General features: G+C 33.3%; 1 protein-coding gene and 1 long non-coding RNA gene across 3 annotated transcripts in view; one reads left to right on the top strand and one right to left on the bottom strand.

Annotated features, from left to right (window-relative positions):
* The window catches only part of LOC108966784 (cysteine-rich motor neuron 1 protein), a 378,691-nt gene that overhangs the window by 113,442 nt on the left and 243,294 nt on the right, over positions 1-21,955 (top strand). For both annotated transcript variants that reach the window (XM_018929845.1, XM_018929844.1), the window contains exon 3: positions 9,741-9,936. The gene's annotated coding sequence lies outside the window, so the exon portion shown is untranslated. The remainder of the gene's footprint in view (positions 1-9,740; positions 9,937-21,955) is intronic.
* The window catches only part of LOC108966787, an 83,347-nt gene that overhangs the window by 40,029 nt on the left and 21,363 nt on the right, over positions 1-21,955 (bottom strand). The window contains exon 3 of the long non-coding RNA XR_001993215.1: positions 13,615-13,731. This is a non-coding gene — a long non-coding RNA (uncharacterized LOC108966787). The remainder of the gene's footprint in view (positions 1-13,614; positions 13,732-21,955) is intronic.

The following is a 21,955-nucleotide window of genomic DNA, read 5'->3' as shown; positions in this document are numbered from 1 at the left end:
AGTGGGCCGATTTTGCCCATCTTCGAACTTAACCTTCTTATGGAGCCAAGAAATACGTGTACCAAGTTTCATCATGATATCTCAATTTTTACTCAAGTCACAGCTTGCACGGACGGACGGACAAACGGACAGACAGACATCCGGTTTTGAACTCTACTCGTCACCCTTATCATTTTGGTATATATAACCCTATATCAGACTCTTTTAGTTTTAGGACTTACAAACAACTAACGGTTGTGAACAAAACTATAATACTCTCATTAGCAACTTTGTTGCGAGAGTATAAAAATGATAATCTGTGTGTCTGCTTGGCAATAATGAAGATAAGTAGCAGATGTGGACACAAAATTATCAGCACATATTTTACTTTCTGTTTATAACCACAATTTATCGATTTTAGTGTTATCGACCTGCTTCTCTAGAAAGCGAGTTTACGATATTTCAGATCCCTCGACCAAAACAAGTTAAGTGAGCCATCATTTTGGCAGTTGCAATAGAATAGGATTCCATAAAGCCAAATAAAGAAAAAATGGTAGGCTTAGCCGTAATCCATTTCGTGGTTTCGTTGAAAGCAAATATCTGAGAGTACGAGCTTACATTTCAGGTATCAAATAGTCGGCTATCACGACGCGATAACGGTCTCCATTGACGGTTACATTCTCACCGGCAACATTTTTGAAGAAATGTGGACCGATGATTCTACTGTCCCACTGATGAAATGACAGCTCATGAATCTCTTGTACCATTAAAAGCCAGAAGTGGGCCTCATTGCTAAAAAACATTTGGCTCGAAAATGTCAGATCTTCTATGAACGAAGCGCCTTTAGTTCTTGCATAAGCTGTATTTTGTACTCGTACTTCTTCAATTTAAGATCTCGAAGAAAAATTAGTTAAATCGTTTCGTACCGCAGTCTGAGTTGCTCTCAGTCTTTCCAACCATTTTACTTTCTGTATTATAACCAATATTTCTTCCGTTAGTTGTTATCGATTTGCTTCAATATCTGAATGTCTTAAAAACTGAGGGACTTTGTTATGGGCGGCTGATGGACCATCTGTATCAGTTTTCTATGATCTCATGACTATGAACTTATGTCAATCAAGTCTTATGATATTAGTTAAACTACATAACTGGAAGTAATATTTCCACAATACACATTGCACTCCAAACAAAATGAGATAATATGTAGCCATAAATTTGAAAAAGTGAATGACTTTATCTAACTCGGAGCCATCATAAATACCAACAACAATCTAAGCCTGGAAATCAAGCGTGGAATAACTCTTGCCAACAGATGCTTTGGGAATGGTTTGCAATTGAGAAGAAGATCCCTCTCTCATTACACAAAAATCATTTCCGTCCTATTATGCGTCACAAAAACTATGGCAAACTGTAATATGAAAGAACTAGACAAAGTCTAGAGAACTGTTCAGGTCTTTGAATCCGTTCGCTGACAAGGAAATGTTGGAACCACGTACTGTATGAGCGCTACGGTGACATGGATATAGTATATAAGATAATATATAAAAGTTCAACGAATGCGCTTCTTTGATCATTTCATACGAATATCGTGCCAGCGAAAAACTTCTTCGATTTGAGACCCGTGGGCGGATAATGAAAGATAATGAAACAACCACAGGGACCTTTCTGCACTTAGAATGTACAACGGGCGTGACTTCGCAAAGGAGAGAGGCGAAGTTGTATATTCTTGGGTCAGACCCACCACAAGAGAAGGAAGATGCTATCTGAAAACCATTAGTTCTCAGTTGCAACAGATTCTGGCCCAAGGGCGAAGTGACCTTTAAGCCGATTTAACGATAGTTTCTTATTATCTTAAACTCCGGGTTTATGGGTAGTATGAAAAACTCTGAGCTTAACCAAAGTTTTGACTCCAAAGCAAAGTAACCTTTTAGAAAGGTTTAAGGAAAATTTTTCAATATCTTAAACTCAGTATTTATTAAGAGTAAATATTAAAAATGCAATAAAGTGGATTTCATGACAGTGGCATTTAAAGTGATTTCAGAACAATTTTTCAATACTTTACCATAAACACCTTTTACATTTTTTGAGCAATGAGTTTGTAATTAAATAATACTAGATTATAACATGACAGTGGAATTTCAATTTAAAAAAGCATTTTTAAGTGTAAAATATTTGCTGTTTTTTCGCAAGAATTTTTCAAGCGAAAAAATGTCTGTTACATCATTAATTTTTCTGAGTAACTGATCTAGATGATATTTAATTGAAATATGACAGCTCAGGTTTCTCTACAGATACAAAATTTTGAACTATTTTCCAGCAAAATAACAAAAGTGTGGGAATTACGCATAATAAATTCCCGTTAAGTGCATGCATTACACACAAATGTATTGCTCTACTTGCTTGGCACACTGAGTCACGATGTTGTCTACCAAAAAGAAATCTAACTACAGCTACAAGCAGTTAAGCAAAGATAAAGTGAAAATAATTCGATGATTTTGCATTTGAGAATGCTCAACACACCAGCATTTGAGTATGTGCGTGTGTCTGCAATTTGTCAAAAACCAATTAAATATGGCGTCATAAAAATTGACACTTGCCACATAACTGTACAAAACTAAGCTTTAATGACCGAATAACATGGGAAATTTAATGATGGAGTAGACGTAGAATCTAAATGCTTTGAGCTCTGCTGCGAAATGGTAGAAAGCCAACAACGCTCGACACATAAATAAAGCAATAAAACAACAACAAAATAATAACAATTATAAATTTTGTACATTTGTAGCATATACTCTACGCACCCACTGTGTCAGCGAGGCACTGGGACGGCGGCCGGCATTCCAGCAGAGGTCAACTGCGTTTTATGAACTTTCAATTATAATCACAACTAACGTTAGTCTGTATGTGTATGTGTGTGTTTGTGGATATTTGTGTGAAAATGCATGAATTCTTGTATTTCTATGATAGAGCAACACAGTCGGTGCTAAAAGTATGAAAGTTTTTTTTTTTTTACTAATTTGTTGTTGCTTTATTGTAATGATCGAGTTTGTTTGTTCATTGATTCATTCATCAGCTACAACAAATCATGGAAAGCAACTCTGTGTTAAATTTCTGCTCTATTTTTTTCATAGACTGTTGACCAGAGCAAATAAATTCCAGAGCAATTATAAATGCAATTAAAGCATGGATAAAACATGTATGGCCTAAATAAAAGCAATATCAAATAAAATATGATAGCAAAGCCGAGCAAGCATGCGGTGAATATGAAGTTGGAATGCATGAAATTAAAATGTAACGGAAGTGCAGATGAAATAAAGATTTATGTACGAAGTTATTCGAAGGTAAAACAACAACAAAATTTCTTCAGGAAATATTTGAAGTAATAATTTTTCACATACCTTCAAGTTTAAAGCAATTTTATTAATTAAAAAATTTTTTTAAATTAAATTTTTAGTTGTATGGCAACGCATGTATGTATATGCGTCAATAAATATTTTCAATATTATAAAATTTTAATAGTTTGATATACATTTTGTAATAACTCTAATTAGAATTGAAAATATTTTAGGAAGAGATGCCACATGATCGATAAATTTTAATTATGAAGAATCAGGGCTAACAAACTAATTTACTTTTCTGAAATCATACATATTTCTTTCAATATTTTCGAAGAGTTGCCACCTGCTTGAAAAAATTTAATTAAGAATTATAGTACCGTCAAACTAATTAACTATTCTGAAATCATATAAATTTTTTCTACAAATTTTTCACAGAGATGCCATCTGTTCAAAAAATGTGTAATTGAAAAAATTAAGACTACCAAACTAATTGACTATTTTTAAATCATACATATTTTTGGAAGAGATACCACCTGTTTGAAAAAATTTTAATAAACAAAAATTAGCGCTATCAAAATAATTGCTTATTTTGAAACCATAATGATGTAAATTATTTTTTTTCATATAAAAACTCTTTCAAAAAATTCCTCTACAAATATTTTTAACTATGTGGTTACTTAATATTCTTCACTGTGTTATCCTCAATACATTTTTTTTTTAATTTAAATCAAAAAAAAATTTCAAACATGTGGCAACTCATTTTAAAAATTTTCTTCGAAGAGATGCCATCTGTTACAAAAAATTTGAATTAAGAAGAATTGGCGCTATCATAAAAATTAACTATTTTGAAACCAAAATACTATTAATTGTTTTTCTTGTATAAAAGCTTTTTCAAACAGGTGGCAATTCCTCAAAAATATTTTTAACTACGTGGTTACTTAATACTCTTCAGTATGTTATCCACAATGCATTTTTTAAATTTAAATAATATAAAAAATTCAAAAATGTGGCAACTCAATTTAAAATTTTTCTTCTTTAAGGTTTTTGAATTTTGCAAAAGTTGTTGCACATAATTTCTGCACTTTAGGTGCATTTTTTGATATGTAAATTTCCAAATATGTGGCAACCCTTCTAAAAAACCGCTTTAAATTTTAAAGTTTCTTATAACTCCTTACTTTCATAGTTTTTAATTCCTTAAATTATTTATTGGAAGGAATAATTTTTAACAAGTGGCAACCCTTCTTAAAAATTTTCTAAATAAAAATAATGCCATAGATTAATGTCTGGCTTTTAAGTACTTCGATGGAACTTTCAGGCATATCTTATTAAGTGGGGGGAGGGGGTTTGATGTATAAAATAGACCACATACATATGTACCTCGACGTTTCATTTGAGAGATAATGTTTCAAATCACACTAAAAAAGGTGGATACTAGTGGATAGTGTTTCGAAAATTAAGGTAATCATCTCACATCGCATTACATCAGAAAATGTTCTTAGAAGCCGGGAATCAGTAGATGAAGCAGCTGTCGGAAAGCGTTTGCTTACAGACTTGATTCCAGAACACAAGTTCGTTTTGGGAATACGAAATAGTTGATGTGCTTGGAAGTGCCATCCATCTGGTTACAGAACCAGTACAGGAAATATGAAATTTTCATAAAAGCTGGCAAACGGATAAGGATATGCAGAATCGTCAAGATCATTTGCTAGAGCCTTGAAGAAAAACTCGCATAATTTTTCTAAGACAGCAACACATGCAGAAAATGCAGTGAAGCAGACAAGAGATAATGCCTTCGCCCAGCATTATATAGAACTCGTCCTAGATATCTAGAAACTTCGGAGTTTAAAAGGATAGATGAAGTATAAAAATATCAACTCGCTTTTAAAGTTTGCGTTAACGTCTTGTATGCTAATACTTCAGTTCAAGTTAAACCAAGCCTCCATTTCGGATAACTAAGTACCAGTAAGTCTATGTATGGCTGTACAGTCGATCTGTATAACCTAACCTAATCTAACTGCTTCCATATCAAACTTATAAGACTCACTTTAGTTGTTTTTATTGTAAGTTTTTGAAGAAGAAATCAAATGTTTTGTCAGCTTCCTGTACCAGAAATACCTTCTTCAAATGAAAGCGGACCAACCAAGGCTAATCTTTCATGCATTGGTTAAAGCATAAGGCACACACCGCCCACTAAATTTTTGCTTTGTACAAGGTTAGGCAAATCATTACATATTTCAAATTTAGAGATTTCTAAATTTCGAATTTTGTTTTGTTTTTTGAGTGTCTCCAACATTTCGATCGACAAAATGAAATTTTGGCTCTTTGGTGTTCCAAAACTCATCTATAAGATTTGAATCCAATGTTTATACAGTTTTAACTATTGGTTCTACTATTGCTTGTCAGGGGAGTTTTTGTGGATTTTGTTTTTCTAATTTCATTTTCTGTTATGTGAGATTTTTCAATTTAAACTCGCTATAAGATTTCTACCCGCTCGTTCAACGTATGTAGGTTAGGTTAGTATGATAGGCTAGTGAACCTTTTAGCAAAAGAAATGTTCTTTTTTTGTTTTTTTGTTAATAGTTTTTGACGATTATTATATAGAGTATGCAAGTGGAACGCTCGTCTCCTTGTTGCCAAATTTTTAGGTAAATCAACCAACCACACTAGTATCATACTTCAAAAACGACTGCCTTAAAAAGCGCTCAAGCGAGATAAAATTTAAAACAGCAAACATCTCACAACTACTCAAGCAACAACAGGAATAATTAGTGATAAAATAACAATTCAAAGATAAAGGAAAAAATTGAAAAATCCAATAACAGTAACAACAAAGGCAACAGTAGCAAAGCGAATGCGTTTCTAATGTTTAATTGGAAAATGTTGTGTAAAAACATCAAATAATATGGCAAACGACTTAATTAAATTCGCGTAAATTTCAATTACAAAGYAAATAACAACAACAACAACAGCAACAAAAATAATATAACAAAATTGGCAGCAAGGTTTGTATGTCAAGCTGAATTCTTTTCTACTTTTTCGACGCGCTGCAAATAGCAACTTTAAAAGGTCGCTGATTGTCTGTGCGCTCCGTTTAGACACCAGTATGTATGTGTGTGTGCGTCTATGAATGAGTATGAATGAAAACAACTGGGTACAAGCATATTTGTTGCCGTTTAGGGAAGCTCGTCAGCTAATTGACAAGCCGGAACGAGCGTTTTTCTATCAACATCCCCCCTTACAGCTGCGCGCCTAGACATTTTAGAACTCAAAGTTCTGATGAGCAAAATACGTACAATATGTGCGCAATATACAATATGGTATATATGTTTGTAAACGTACTGTATATTGTATGGTTTGTAAGTATATATATATGAATACTTGTGTATGTTGCGTTGGGCTCAGTCTGTCGAACGCCGACAAATGTCGATTTTGTAGCTATTTTTAAATCGCAGCGCAAAAATAGCAAAAAGCATCGCATGGAATACATATATACTAGCATATGTATATGTAGTACATGTTATATATAAATATATATATATACATTTACTACAAATAACCGAGCTAGTGTTTCATGCAAAAATGCAAATATAGCTTATTGTTTGTTTTTTGTAGGCTATTTGGCGTCAGTGCGGCTGCTGGCTGTGCAAGATTACAAATATTTAAGTCGTATAAACGCTTATCGTCACTTGAAATCCAAAATAACGTAACTTCACTTTTTATAAGGTTTCAGGCGAACGAAAAAAAATTGAAAAAAATTTAGTTTTGGTTATAAAGTGGTTACAAAATGGTTATATATTGATTAAATCTGAGAGCGGAAGCTGAAAATTTTGTGGATATGTAATACATATAATGTAGTGAATCGTAAGCACTAAAAAAATCAATTTCGATTTTAGGTGACGATATATTTTAATGTATATAAATCGATATTTTAAAAAGAAAAAAAAATAGATTAATGTTAAGCTGGTGGCAACACCGTAAAAAAATATTTAGACATGTGTATTTTGGCACACATAATATGTAAAAAGATTAATTAAATAATTGCATATTTGACTTATATTAGCAACAATTTTAATAAGGTGGCAACCTTGTAAAATATTAATACAATCTTTTTTAACATACTTTTTTTGATTCGTTTCCTTGTAGAAACACATAATATTTTATTTATTTAATTTATTTTTGTGTTTTAAACTATGTAAGCTGGCTGGTGGCAACACCTTAAACTATATAGCATATGTAAGGAATTCAATTTTAAGTAATAATAAAAGTATTGTAGATACGAAATCTTGCACATTTCAAACGCAAAAATTTAGTAAGAAAACTAATAAAATAATTTGAGACAAGTGGTAACACCGTTAAAATATATTTACATGAATGTATTTCAGAAGACGTAATATGTAAAAAAAATTAACTACATATTTACATACATATGTATGCCTTGCATTAAAAATCTGTTTTTTATAAAGTGGCAACCCTGAAAAATACATATACCGTATCTCAGTTTTTTTTTTTTTTTGTGATACGTGCCCTTATAAAAACACGTTAGATTTTATTTATTAGTTGTTTCTGTGTTTTAATTTAATAATTTTAGATAGGTGGTAACACCACAAATAAAATATTTTGGTAAGAAAATCAAGTTTTGAGAATATTAGCAATATTGTAGTCAGATAGTTTTGTACGTTTAAGAAGCAAAACTAATTAAAAAATGACAAAATATTTTTAGACAGGTGGTAACGCCATAAAATTATAAATGGAAAAAATAATTAATACATTTCATAATCGACATAATATCTAATAATAATTAATAAAATATTTTCATGTCTAGCATATGTAAAATTTTTTGAGATGGCAACACTTAAAAATGTATGTATCTTTTTTGNAATATTTTATAATTTTATGCTTATGGCAACCCTTTTAGACAGCTGGTAACACCACAAAATTATTTTTATGAAAAAAACTTTGGATTATACGTTTTGCACTAGACATAATATCAAGACTAATTAATTAAATATTTAAAGACATAACTAGCATATGAACAAATTTTTTGAAGTGGCAGCACTGTAAAATATAAAAAATACTTTTTGGTAGATTTATTTTTTAATACATGCCTTTATACAAATCGTAATATATTCTTTACGAAATATTTTATTTTATATATTTGTAATTTAATGCTTGTGGCAACYCTCTGTTATGCTTTTTGTCAAATTCTTTCAGGTGGGCGACACTTTATGTGCCTATTTAATTTAGAGGCACATATATTTAAAAAAAATATATTTTTTTTTTGTCTAGTTTGTTGTTGTACCACATACATATGTATGTAGTATATGAAATTCTTCAAGCAAATCCCAAAATAAATCGCCTCGAAAATCGTCAGTAGCCTACAATTCAAATGCTAACGAAATGTCTGCCAACGCTTTTACACATTTGGCATATGTAATTAGTTCTTTTGATGAAATCGAGGAAGTCGAAATATTTGCTTGTAGCAGAGTGTAGATACTTCATAAAAAAACAACTAGAAAAAAGTGTATACAAAATTGACGCAGCTCTTTAATTTATGCTTTCAAAGCCAAACAATTGTTGTCGATTCTTTTGTTTTCCTGCAACTACTCAAGCGTATTGAAATTGATATTCAATAGCAATGGACACTAACAAATATTTTTCGCATAAATCAATCAATTGTTGCTGTTATTCGAAAATAAACAAATACTTGTAGTCAATTTGAAAGAATTTAATAATGGAAAGAATTCTGATGCTTTGGACATTTTGTGTTTTTGTAGAGAAATGTGTTTGTTTGTATGTATGAGTGCGTTTATAAAATTTTTAAATAGATTTTATTTAATAATTGTTTTTGCAAAAAGTAGTCATGTGACAATAACAAGCTTTGCAAAATAAGATTTTATTGTACCTAATTGGAAAAAGCTCTAAAATTTAATATTATAGATCATGATTTTTCTTTAAAATTCATGGATACATGGTCTATATACTCAGGATCAATTTTGACTCGGACTGGCTTCTGAATAGTGTTTTCGTTTCGGCTAGCGTGACTATATACTCAGTTTCAATTTTGACTCGGACTGGCTTCCGAATAGTTTTTTCGTTTCGACTAGCAATACTATCACTCAATATCGAATTTGACTCGGACTGGTTGCCGAAAAGTTTTTGAGGTTCGGCTAGCGAGACTATACACTCAGCATCAAATTTGACTCGGACTGGTTGCCGAAATGTGTTTGTGGTTCGGCTTGCGCGTGGGGTTACAAAATACTCACATCTATATTGTGATCCTATCGAATATTTGTATATCTGTAAGGAATTTCACATGAAAATCCATAAATACTTTTTCCAAACTATGTCTAACCTTACTTGAAAGTGATATCGAGGATCCTGTTAGCGATCAAATAGCTAATCTGTTTATTCTTTTCATTTCAGGTAGTTTCATTTGAGTGAGTTGCTACAGAGTCCAGACGAAATTAGAGCTTAGTTATTTCAACTTGCCCTCAAATTAATCAGTCCCCTCAAATACACAAACAACTATAACTAACAGTACGGTTTCATAACGGAAAAGTGTCTTTTGAGCCCATGATGAATGGCAGTTCACATTCAATACCGAGGAGCAGTGAAACAGGTACTTTCAATTTTACGGTACAAATTATTTTTTATTTAAAATCAATCAAAATTTCAAACCACAAAACATAGTTAATTTGAACTATATGTAGCTAGATGCCACAATTTGTGTCGTTACTTTATGAACCGACTTTGTTTTGAGTCAAATATTTTACAAAAGACACAAGCCTATTTTGCTAATTTGAGGTTTCGCATTGCGACCGATGATCTATTGTTGTGTTGATAATCTAGTAAAACAAACTATTATGACTCTAGAAATGTAGAAAAAAGTCGAAGCTTAACAAGCTTGAAATTAGTTTTGTAAGAGGGATTGGCTAAATAGAGCTCGTCAATCGGTTTTGGGTACTGGGATGGGCTTCCTTATATATCCTTATCCTTACATATGATTACGTAGTTTCGATAAGGTGACCGGTAGGTGATTTATGCTTAAATAACTCGACGTGGTTTCTGAACATGTTACTCAAAACCATTAGCTTTCAAACCGTGACGAGCTGAGTCGATCTATTAACCTGTATATACGCGTATTTCTCGCTCAGTTTTTGAGATATGGATCTGAAAACTTGAGCATGCCTCTTCGTTTCAAGAAGCTACTTACATGTTCAAACCTAAGATATCGGACTACTATAGCGTATAGCTGCCATATAAACTGAGCGATCCAAATGAAGTTGTGCTAAGAAAAACTTTTTTATTCAAGAAGATATCTTTACAAAATTCGGCACGAATTATACACAAAAGCGGCTCTACAATACCTAAAGAAATTTTGCACATCGGACCACTATAGCATATAGCTTCCATACAAATTGACCTGCCTTTTTTATTTGAGAAGATATCCTCACGAAACTTGGCACAAATTATTTTCCAGAACAGCGCTAAAATATCTTGAGAAATTTTCTTTATCGAACCACTATAGAATATTGCCGTCATACAAACCGACATATAAAAATCAAATACTTGTATGAAAAACTTTTTTATTTGAGAAAATATCTTTATAAAATTTGGTGCGGATAACTGTTCAAAACCGCGCTATAAAATCTGAAAAAAATAAAATAAAAATTTGAGATCGGACCACTATAGCATATAGCTGCCATACAAATTAACCCTTGAAAATCAAGTCTTTGTATGAAATTTTTTTTATTTGACAAGATGAATTCATGAAATTCGGCACAGATTATTGCCCACAACAGCGCTATAATCTCTAAAGAAATCATTGAGATCGGTCTACTATAGCATATATAGCTGTCATACAAACTAATCAATCAATAGGAAGGTATATGAAGGTATTTTAGCTTTGGTGCAATTGAAGCTAATGCCTTTTTCTAATCTCATTTAATTTAATTTAATTTTTAACTTGAGAGCAACGAATATGCTACTCTTAATAAAGTTTTAATAAAATTTTAATATATTTTCCGTCAAACTGCGCACTAACATAAACTCCCATCCATAAAGCGCTTTAGATTGGCAGTTTTATATTTTCCACTCTTGAAACTCATAAAATCGCTAAAAACTCGTGTTAAACGAAATAACAAAGTGGCAATTTATGTATTTTGTTGTTACAACAACACTTGCAACAAATGTTTCTATGCATTTACATATGAAAATTTATGTCTGCCTGTTAGCCCTTGACTAAAACGTGCCTATACACAAGCGTCTACATAAACACACAACCAGTGTACTTCACACATTTTACGAGCTCTTAATACAGTTATCAATTTGTAGCTGAACCTGCTTGTCGCTGGGCAATAAAAGAAGCGCTCGGCACCCACGCAACAAAACTTTAAACACAGTGACTTGATTGGCGGCATTTATGACGCACACACACACACTTGTACGTTGAATTAATATTCCTTACAACATTTGTAGCAGCAACAACCTAATACACCTAACATACAAAGCCTCTAATTTATGTGCGCCCTAAGAGCCCTTTCAATTTCTTTATTACTTGCGAGTTTTTATTTTTTCTATTAGCGCCCAACGCCATAAAATGTCGTCATAAAGTAATTATGTTAATTTGAAGTGTCACATTTCTATAAAAAAAAAACCATAAAATATATAAACTATGTATTACATATGGTCCATACGCTCATAAAAAGCGTGTCAGTTAAAATGAACTATAGATAAAAACGTATGTGTCAATAAAATTGAGTTTATGTGCTCTTCAAAATACATATCTCCAACAAAAAGTGCAGTGATTTAATTTCAAAAATATTGAATGCAATTCGGAAAATGTCAAAGGCGTTTGGAGAATGGAGTACGGTATGGTATTGCATGGCATGGAGATACGCCTACACTGCAAGTGAATTTATGGTAGTGCAACTTGAAAGACATACTCCATGTTAGGAATCTCACTTGGACTGCTTATAACGCCGGTCTGTTGTATATTGGGCAATGTCCCGTAAGAAATAGTGAGTAGTTCAGTAGATTTCCTACGTTGTTCTCTGTTCTCTAGATATAGGAACGATCTCGCAGTCGTGAAGAGACTGGTCATCGACCAGCGCCTGCTAAGTATACGCGAGGCCCAAAGATGGAGTGCTAGAACACAAGATGTCTAAGGTGATACCATTCCCGCGTGTCAGTGACGTGACGTAAGTGTGCCGCCTCTTGCTAGCTCATAAGCTATGCATTTTCTGCTTTGATCAGCACCCAATCGATTCGGATAATGAAGTAGATTGATGTTATTCTGAAAGAAGTAATGGAATACGAATTTGCTATAAGAACTGAGAGTATGTGTCGAGGAAAAAGTTCATGTTTTGACTATGCTTTAAGTTTTTGAACATTCAAAATGAAAAAAATAATGTTGGGTTTCATTTCGTTATGGTTGAAAAATGTTTCTTGCCCTCTTTTCAAATTAAACGTTTTCCAAACTGTGAATTGAAGTTGAAGGGTTTAAGAGCCATCTTCTTATAAGCCAAAAGTAATGTTGCGATGATCGACCCGAACAGGGATATTCTGAAAATTTTGCCTTCTTCCACCGCAACAATTCGAGTACTGAATCCTATTTCCTTTTCCCTGTGCACGGGACGAAGTCGTTGGAGAAGACGTGAGACACATTTGTGGAGAAAAATAGAATAGAATAGAAATAGAGAATAGCTTGACAAGCTGGTCGACAGCGGTAATGCTCGAAAATTCTACGAAAAAATGCGGCGACTACGGAGGGTTACAAGAACGGAACATACGCTAGTAGAACCCACAGAGGGGATCTAATGACTGATGCCCCGAGCATACTGAAATTATGAAAGTGAAACTTCTCTGGCCTGCTGAATGGCAGTGAAAGCATAATAACAAGAGATGGTGAACCCGATTCCCCAATCGATGACGTTAGAACAGACGTTCCATTGCCCATTGCATTAAGTTCGAATAGCGATTATGTGCTGAAGACAATAAAGCGGTGGACGCCGATGGATTGCCGGCCATGCTATTCAAATACGGCGCTGAAGAATTGATAAGGAGGTTTCATCATTCTTCTTCATTACACCAACAAGAGCCACGATATCTTATGCAGAATAATTCTTGCCAACAGGTGCTATTTCGAACTGAGAACTTCATATTCAATACACAATATTATAAGCGTCTCAAATCCACTTCATTCGCTTTTATTAGAACTATATTCTATCACAAATTCTCCACGTTATCTACACAGCTCCTTAATTGTCTCACAAGTAAAGTATTCATATTTCATTACCTTTATTTCAGCGCTGATTTCATTTAAGCAGAGTGACAGCTGATCGTGTCATGCAAAACTGACTCACTGCCATTCAATTCGCCCTAACGGTGACGAATATTGAACATTTGTTGCAATCTGAAAACAAAAAAAAAAGACATGAAAATGTTAAACAAACATTAAAAACGGAAGATATGCATATGAAACTTAAGTAAATATTAGCATAAGTGGAAATTCAAGGTAATAAAACTGAGTGCTCGTGTATGACTAAGTGTTATTAGCAAGCCATTAAACAAATGTTTATGTGAGATATAAATATATGAAATTAATTAAAAGGAAATTATTGTGTTGTTGCGGCAATTTTACGATATTTGTGCACAACTAATTGTATATGTTTATGGTTACTTTGGATTTGTTGCTTAAGAGGTATTGCGAAAAGTGGCGGGAGAGTGCTGAAATTTGAACAGTGAACTCTTCAAAATCTCTGACAGAGATCATTTTGGCTGAGCTCAGGCCACCAAGAGTTATAGATTTTAGTTTAGCTGTGAATATGCAATAGGGAACGCCTGAACAAGAGCGTCCGGCGATGAGGGTGCGGCTTCAAATGCCTGAAATATCCTATGAGGATCCGGAGACGAGTTGAACAGATGACTCCTCAGTATCAGTAGCCAGCAATGAGAGGGAAGCGAAAAGCGAATCGAAGACGTCCACCGCTTGATAGTAAGGGGTTTTTTCGTAATACGCCTGTAATATTTTTTCGAAATAAGGCTTTTCAGGAATGTTGCATATTTCTATATACTATTTAAGGGCTCATTTTAGATACTACTGCCATATGAAAAATTTATTGATTTAAAAAATATTAAAAAAAGCGACAGAGAGCGGAACCAAACCGCCGAAGTCGGACTACTAAAGCATGTAGTTAGTTGGCTAAACGATGAAAATCAAGTTGTAGTGAGCAAAACTTCTTAATTTGGCATAAATTATTATCCAGTACAAAGCTGGATTAAAGTCAAGTTCTTGTTTTGAAATTAACGTCTTGAACAAGAAGTTTCAAACTAAAAAATTAAAAAGACAAAGATTTATTGCTTCTGATATTATATTAAGTCGCAATTACATTTATTTCTCTCTCTCACACGCTGATTGCTTGTAAAGAAATAAACACCCTTGTCGTAGCAGCCTAATGATCGTCAAGTATGTGTCATTTCCACTGATGCATTAAGCGATCATTAATGCCGACAATGCACACATACAGCCACACATTGCCAGCCCATTGACAGCTCATCAATTAAAATCGCATTTCAATTAGTTAATTCACTGCAAATGTTTCAATTTCCGAACAGCATAATAAGTACATATTAGTACAAAAAGCAACAACAACAAGGTGCACGAAACAAAAGCCAATAAATATCAAGCATCATCAGCATTGAAACAACTGCCCAAAAGGGGGAAGCAGCAAAAGTAACAATAATGAAAAAACGTGAAAAATCAAGAAAAAGAAAAAAAAATAATAATAATTGAGAAAACAGAAAATAAAAATTGAAAAAGTTGAAAAATCGGCGAGTAAAAAGCCAGTGAACAAAGCCGCGTATAATAAAAGAATCGGTTACTAAATAAATGCACGTTTCAATTTCTTATTATGCGGCAATTTTTTCTGTTCACATCCTTTTTGTATACTTCATACTTTTATGTTTTCGGTTTTATTATAATGATTTTTGTCGGTTTTTTGTTTTCAAACTTTTTGGCGCAATTTAAAAGTTAATTTACTTCTGTTGCCCGCAGGGGCCGAACGAACATGACCAACACCACCCAGTCGAATACATGAAGAGCACACAACAAAAAAAAAAAAAAACACCAAAAAAAAAAAAAAAAAAAAAAAAAAAAAAAAAAAAAAAAAAACACCAAAAAAAAAAAAAAACGAAACCACAAAAAGTGAGCATGAATAGCTATGGGAACGTACGATTCGCGCCGGGAAGAAAGATAGTTGGTAAGCATAATCTGACAGCGGCAACAAAAATCGACAGGAAGAAGACAAAGTTATGCAGGTCATTTGGTAAATGCGCCATGACCGGCCGGAAAAAGGGAGTCTCTTACTTCTGTGAGCGGCACGAATGTACTAGCAGTGTGGGCCGGCGTACGAGCGCACGGTGTGGCGGGTTTAAAGGGAAATGCGGACAATAGCCGGCAGCTGGCATAAATTGACCACCATGAAAACGATGAAAACGCTGGTTGCAATTCATGCAACACTGGCGGCCAAAGCGATAACACGGTTTACAAAAAACCAAAAAAAMAAAAAAAAAAAAAAAGAAAAAAAAAAAAAAAAAAAAAAAAAAAAAACCAAAAAAACAAAAAAAAAAAAAAAAAAAACCAAACGGCAAGCCACGACGCGGCAACTAAAGGAGGCAATCGAGATTGAGTCAAAGAGTTAAAACAAAAGAGTGCGCAACTATTCAAGCTACAAGCATTATCAAAATCAAAGAAATAAAGGGCAAAAAGTAACTATGTAAATGTGGCAACAGTGCAGCAAACGGATGTGAAGAGCAAGAGAGTGTAATGAAGGCAAACAAGCTGCGACGAACGTTTGTGATTTTTAATTTTATTTCTCAGCAGCCGAAATCAGAATGGCCAAAAGTTTTGAAACATGAAAATAATTTGAAAGCAAGGTGCTTTTGAAGCGAAACTGAGGGGACCACTTTGGGTATTCCAATGCAGTATTTTTGAAATTTCTGGAGATGATGCATTGGATGCTGATAGCTTTTTCAACTAACAGTAAAACTATGATAAAGGATAAATATTCTTTTTAGCAAAATAAAAGAAATAAATTGCAAACAGTGACTATGTAAATGTGGCAACGGTGTAGCAAACGGGTGTGAATGGTAAGAGAGTGTAATGAAGGCAAACAAGCTGCGCCTAACGGTTGAATTCTTAATTATATTTTTCAGCAGTTGAAATTATGAAGGAACAAACGCTTTGAAACGTGAAAAAAATTCGAAAGCAAGAAGTTACTAGACAGAAATTTACGGATCATTTTGGGTACGAGGTTTCAATGCAGTAAATATCGTGTAGTGAAAAAGTTTTTGAAAATAAATTTATGGAATCACCTTGGGATGATTATCAGATGGTTTAGTGATTGAAGTGAAATGAAGTTAGCTCTATATGAAAGCTGAAATCTCTTTTTAAGATCTGAGATCTCACTATTTACGCCCCCAATTATAAATACCTATATGTCAGACTTATACTTTTGGAGACCTTGTTAGTCACATACGTTTTCTAGACTACTCTATACCACAGCCATACTGTTAAATCGCCTGAAACTACTGCAGATGATCTGTTGGACCTCGACAGCTTTTACACCTAACCCTAAAAAAGATGAGAAAGCATAAATGATCCATTTAATGGGCCGACTTATAAAGAAATAATACTTTTTATCGAAACTTCATAGCCCAAGGTAAGTTCTAGAGTAAAACTTCTACGGAAAGTTGTGTGTTCATAAGTGTCTCTGAGCGGTTAACTAAAATAATGGTTACGTAGAGTTATCTTCCCAACAATTTTCCGTGAAGATACCTAAAAAATAGTCACCGACGTGCTTTATAAGAATTTATTAAGAATAAGTGTTCTACGAGGTGGTTCGACTGATACTAAACTACTGGATGTCGAAAACTCATTGTCTAAGGACAGTTCTCTAGTAAAACTTGTACGGAAAGTTGTCTTTACATAAGTCTCTCCGAGCGGATACCTAAAATAATGTTAAATTTTCTGAACTGCTATATAAAGAACTTAAGGAATCCGAAGTATAGTAGGTACTTTGAAAATCGTGCCTCCATAGTTACTATGTTTTAACTAGTTGAGGGTTTATGTAGCAGTATGATCCAATTCTTTCAACATTATAAAAGAAAGAACAAGAGGATATAAGTTTCTTATGACCCCAACTTAACTAAAAATAGACATACTATACATATGCAATCAGCGAATGAGTTAAACCGAGGCTTAAATCCTCTTTTGAAAATATATTGTTTTCGTAGCTTCTCCTTTTCAACCAAATTGCCAATTCTTCACCTTATACTTCCACATGATGCATGCATAATTTAATGCACGGCAATTTGATGATTAAACGTCGGAGATTGAAGCGGACGTACTAAACCCTTGTCGAGACGCTCTTCAATTGATTTGGTCAGGAATCAACACACAAAGGCACATCACCACGGCAATCCCGACAGCTTACAAGCCAGCGGCAGTATCGCTTTACAGTCGCTCCAACTGGTAGCACAGTGTATCGCGAATTTCACTCACTAACTTCGCTTTCAACCTTTGCGCCAGTCATCGAGCCAGCTTCAATTGAAACGCCGCTGCAGTCTTGTGTTGCCGCCTGGCAGCTGGCCGGAGACAATAAACCGTAGCGAATGCTAGCGTAACAATGACGGGCCGACCAACCGGCCGGGCCCGGGGAACTCACTCACAAGTGCTTCATCAATGGGCGTGCAGCGAGCCACTAATGGGCATATGCAATCAGTGCCGCTACCAAACCAAAGTTGCTTACTCTGCTATTGGCAGCGCGGCATGGCTTTATGTTCTTGTTGCCTTTTTATTTTTTACCTTTTCACTTTTTTCGCTTCGTTCTTCCGTTTTTGCTTTGAAATTGAAAACGAAAGCAAACCTGTTAAGTTGGCAACACCACACTTGCCACTGCCGCTGTCAGCGTTGTCTGAAAGCTATGTGAAAAAACAGATTCATAAAAATGCTTTTGAAATATCTTCTGTAACGTCTTCTAAGAGAACATCAATTATGCTGTGTATTAAAACCGTGTGTTGTTTTGGAGATTAATCTGACGACTTTGTTTTATAAGTTCGCCTAGGGCCTCGAAAGTTTCCAAAAAAGTTGGGGTTTGCATTGGATTGTTAGCAAAGATTGTAAGATCTTATATTGAAACCCGTCACTAAGTCTAGTGATCAAGTGAAAGTAATATTTCCTTTCTCTCTCTGATGTATAAAATTCTGCTTCTGTAGAAAGTAATGCAATCCTGTATTGCATTTGTGATTCAATTACAAGAAGTTTCGTTTAATATATTTGATTTTCATCTTTATATTCGTATTCATATATATATTTGTGATACTGTATTTTGCCATGGTTTTAGATTTGGATCTGACATTAGTCTTGGTATAAGTAATGATAATGTAATGGTATTAAATTTAAGTTGCAGTATTTTTCTAATTGGTAGACACGGTTGGATTTATCCTGATTTCTTTTGACATTATCTTAGTATTTTCTTATTAGTATTCGTATTGGTAATGGTACTGGTATTGGTATTGACACTGGTATTGAAAATAATAATGGTATTTGTAATCATAATTGTATAGGTAATTAGTAATGGTACTGGTATTGATAATGTTAATGGTATTGGTAATCGTACTTGTATTGGTTTTGGCACTTATGTTCATTTTTAAATATAGTAAAGACACATATGTATATGTAATGTTATTGGTATTAGCATGGTACTGGTGTTGGAATCATACTTGTATTGGTAATTGATATTGAAATATAGGTTTGATTTGAAATTTTGGTAAAGGCACATAATTATTCTATAATTCATATGCGTTGTTAGTATTGATGATGGTATTAGTGTAAGTAATTATATAGTTAGTGAGTTTTTTTTTTTAAATAAAATATTCGCTATTAGTATACAAAGGTATTGCAAAATCGGTATTGTATATGGTATATCAATATCAGGTACTACGATTAGAATTAGTATTAGTAATGTTATTTATATTGGAAATTATATTAGTAATAGTAATTAAATTGAGATTGATATTAGTATTGGCGTTGGCATTGGTTGGTTGGTATTGGGGTTAGTATTTGTTTCTGATATCGGTATTGGTAGTGATATTATTATTGGTATTGGTAATAGTATTTATATTGGTAATGATATTGGTATTAGTATTGTTATTGGTACTGGTTCTGGTTCTGCTTCTGGTATTGATATTGATATTGGTATTGCTATTGATATTAGTATTGATATTGGTATTCGCCTTTGTATTGTATTAGTATTAGATAATGGTATTGATAATGGTATTTTTGTTAGTATTGGTGTTGGTATTTATATTGCTATTAGTATTTGTTGTTTGATAACGGTACTGGTATTGGTGTTGACATTGGTAATGGTACTGGTACTGGTATTGGCATTAGTATTGTTATTGTTACTGTTATTGATATTTATACTAGTATTGATATTGGTATTTTTAATGATATTGGTTTTTGGTACTGGTACTAGTAATGGTATTGGTATTGGCTGAAAATAATATATGTAGAATTTGCGAAATTTTTAAGTGGGAAGATATTGTATTACAATGCTATTAATACTGACATTTTTCAGTTGAAATGGTTTCGGTATTTACAGTGTAATTTTGTTTGAAAAGCATTTCAATACTTTTCTAAACTATGTTTTCCTAATATCAAACGAAACTTTGCAATTTTGAGTAACTCACTACCGTAATTATCCCACAACAACACATTATCCTCATGACAAACAACACGACAGTAAACAACATATCTACGCATGCGCAACAGCATGAACGAGTGCGACCACCGCCCGCTGCCACTTTGGCACATAAATCAAGTGTTGACAGACAGACAGCTGAGTAGACACACAAACATACGATAGACGTAATAAAATCGAAGAGACATAAGGACGACCACCTTGTGGTTGTTATACGCTGCTTTAGTGAGTAAATTTAATGGATTCCTTAGTGCCTCGTACTTTTTGTCGCGCTATGTGCGTTAAGCTTGCAGCGCTACACTTATATATAACACATTCTGAGGCATTTTAAAGTTCAACTAATAAAATAAAATGGCAAAAAATACGAAAAAGAAAATAAATTGTGTATAAGTATAAGTATGTGTGCAAGTGTTTGGTGTTTGACTGTTGCTAAAATGAATTGATTCGCTTTTAATTCAAGCGCGCAAGCAATGGCGAATATAAAGGGACTCATGTGCTTGTGGCTGCAGAGGCGATGCATTCTCAAACGAATGCGCAAACAAACCAAGAGGCAAACAAAATTTTTCAAGTGATTGTCTAAATGTATGTGTGTACGTGTGCATGTTTGCTTAGGCTTTTTTTGCTTTTGCAGCATAATACCCATAAATAATTGCAGTGTTTGAACGCCTCTAAGCCTTGGCGATAAAAATATTTAGTATATATGTACATAAATATATTTATACATATGTATACATGTACATATTTCGCATTTTTCTGCTATTTGCCATTATTTACGTTTTTGTTACTGTTTCCAAAGTGTAGTTTGTTTTTGCTTTTATTTGCTTTTCGATGCTCAATTTTATGACATGAAATTTTATTGCATTTCATTTTGGTCCACATTCACCTCACATGCGTCTAGTGACGAGTGTAGCCAAATGCAACTGCTAACGTAAATACTTATACTATACATACTTACATATGGGCTATACATTTATATAAGTGCATGTTTGTGCACTATTGCAACAACTACAACACTTGCTTGTAGCATTTTTGCGAAAATAGCCACTGATGTCATCTTTCGCCGAAAAATAAACACCAACTAAACAAACAAATGCAACGTTGGGCATACATGCATACACACATACATATCATACAGTTTATATAGTTTTTATGTATATGTAGCTGTTCGCTTACACATTGCTTTTCTTCGTAAGAAAGGAAACAGATTTCGCGCTGCAAATCAATTGCGCTGCAACCAGCCAAACTTTTGCGAAAGGTAAGCGGAAATGTTTGTGAATATGTGTGCTTCATTGGAACTGAGATATGAGGTGATTTACTTGATTGTTTGAAGAATGCAAAATGTTGCAGGAAAGGTGTAGCAATTCGATTTACAAACCATGATGTGGTGAGAAATTGAGTTAGAGGTTCTTTTAATTATTATTTTAAGTTTAACTTACAAATAAATTTTTGTGTAATTTATTATTTAAATATCGATTTTTTTTTTTCAAAAACAAAAAAAGTTAACAAATTTTTTTTTTATATTTACATACAGTTGAACTTGCCTAACACGAATCACCATAACCCACAAATAAAACTTCGAGTTAGAAAAATTTCGGATTATGAAAGGAAATATGTATGAAATTTGAATTCTATTGGCAATTCAAGGGTTCGGGTTATGGGGAACTTCGAGTTAACAAGATGTATGTGTAAATTTCCATATAATTAGTTACTAATTATCAAAAATTATAAATTACATAAATATCTGTAAATGAAAAAGTGTCTAATTATATAATTAATTACAAATAATTTTCAAAAATTTTTTCATATTTTCAATATTACCTTTTCTACACAAACATTTTTTTAAGGGTTTCATTAATTAATTATTAATAAATTTTT

Source organism: Bactrocera latifrons, unplaced genomic scaffold (assembly GCF_001853355.1).
Source record: "Bactrocera latifrons isolate USDA-ARS-PBARC rearing strain unplaced genomic scaffold, ASM185335v1 scaffold_17, whole genome shotgun sequence".
Lineage (NCBI taxonomy): Eukaryota > Metazoa > Arthropoda > Insecta > Diptera > Tephritidae > Bactrocera > Bactrocera latifrons.
This window is presented reverse-complemented; position numbering and strand designations above follow the sequence as displayed.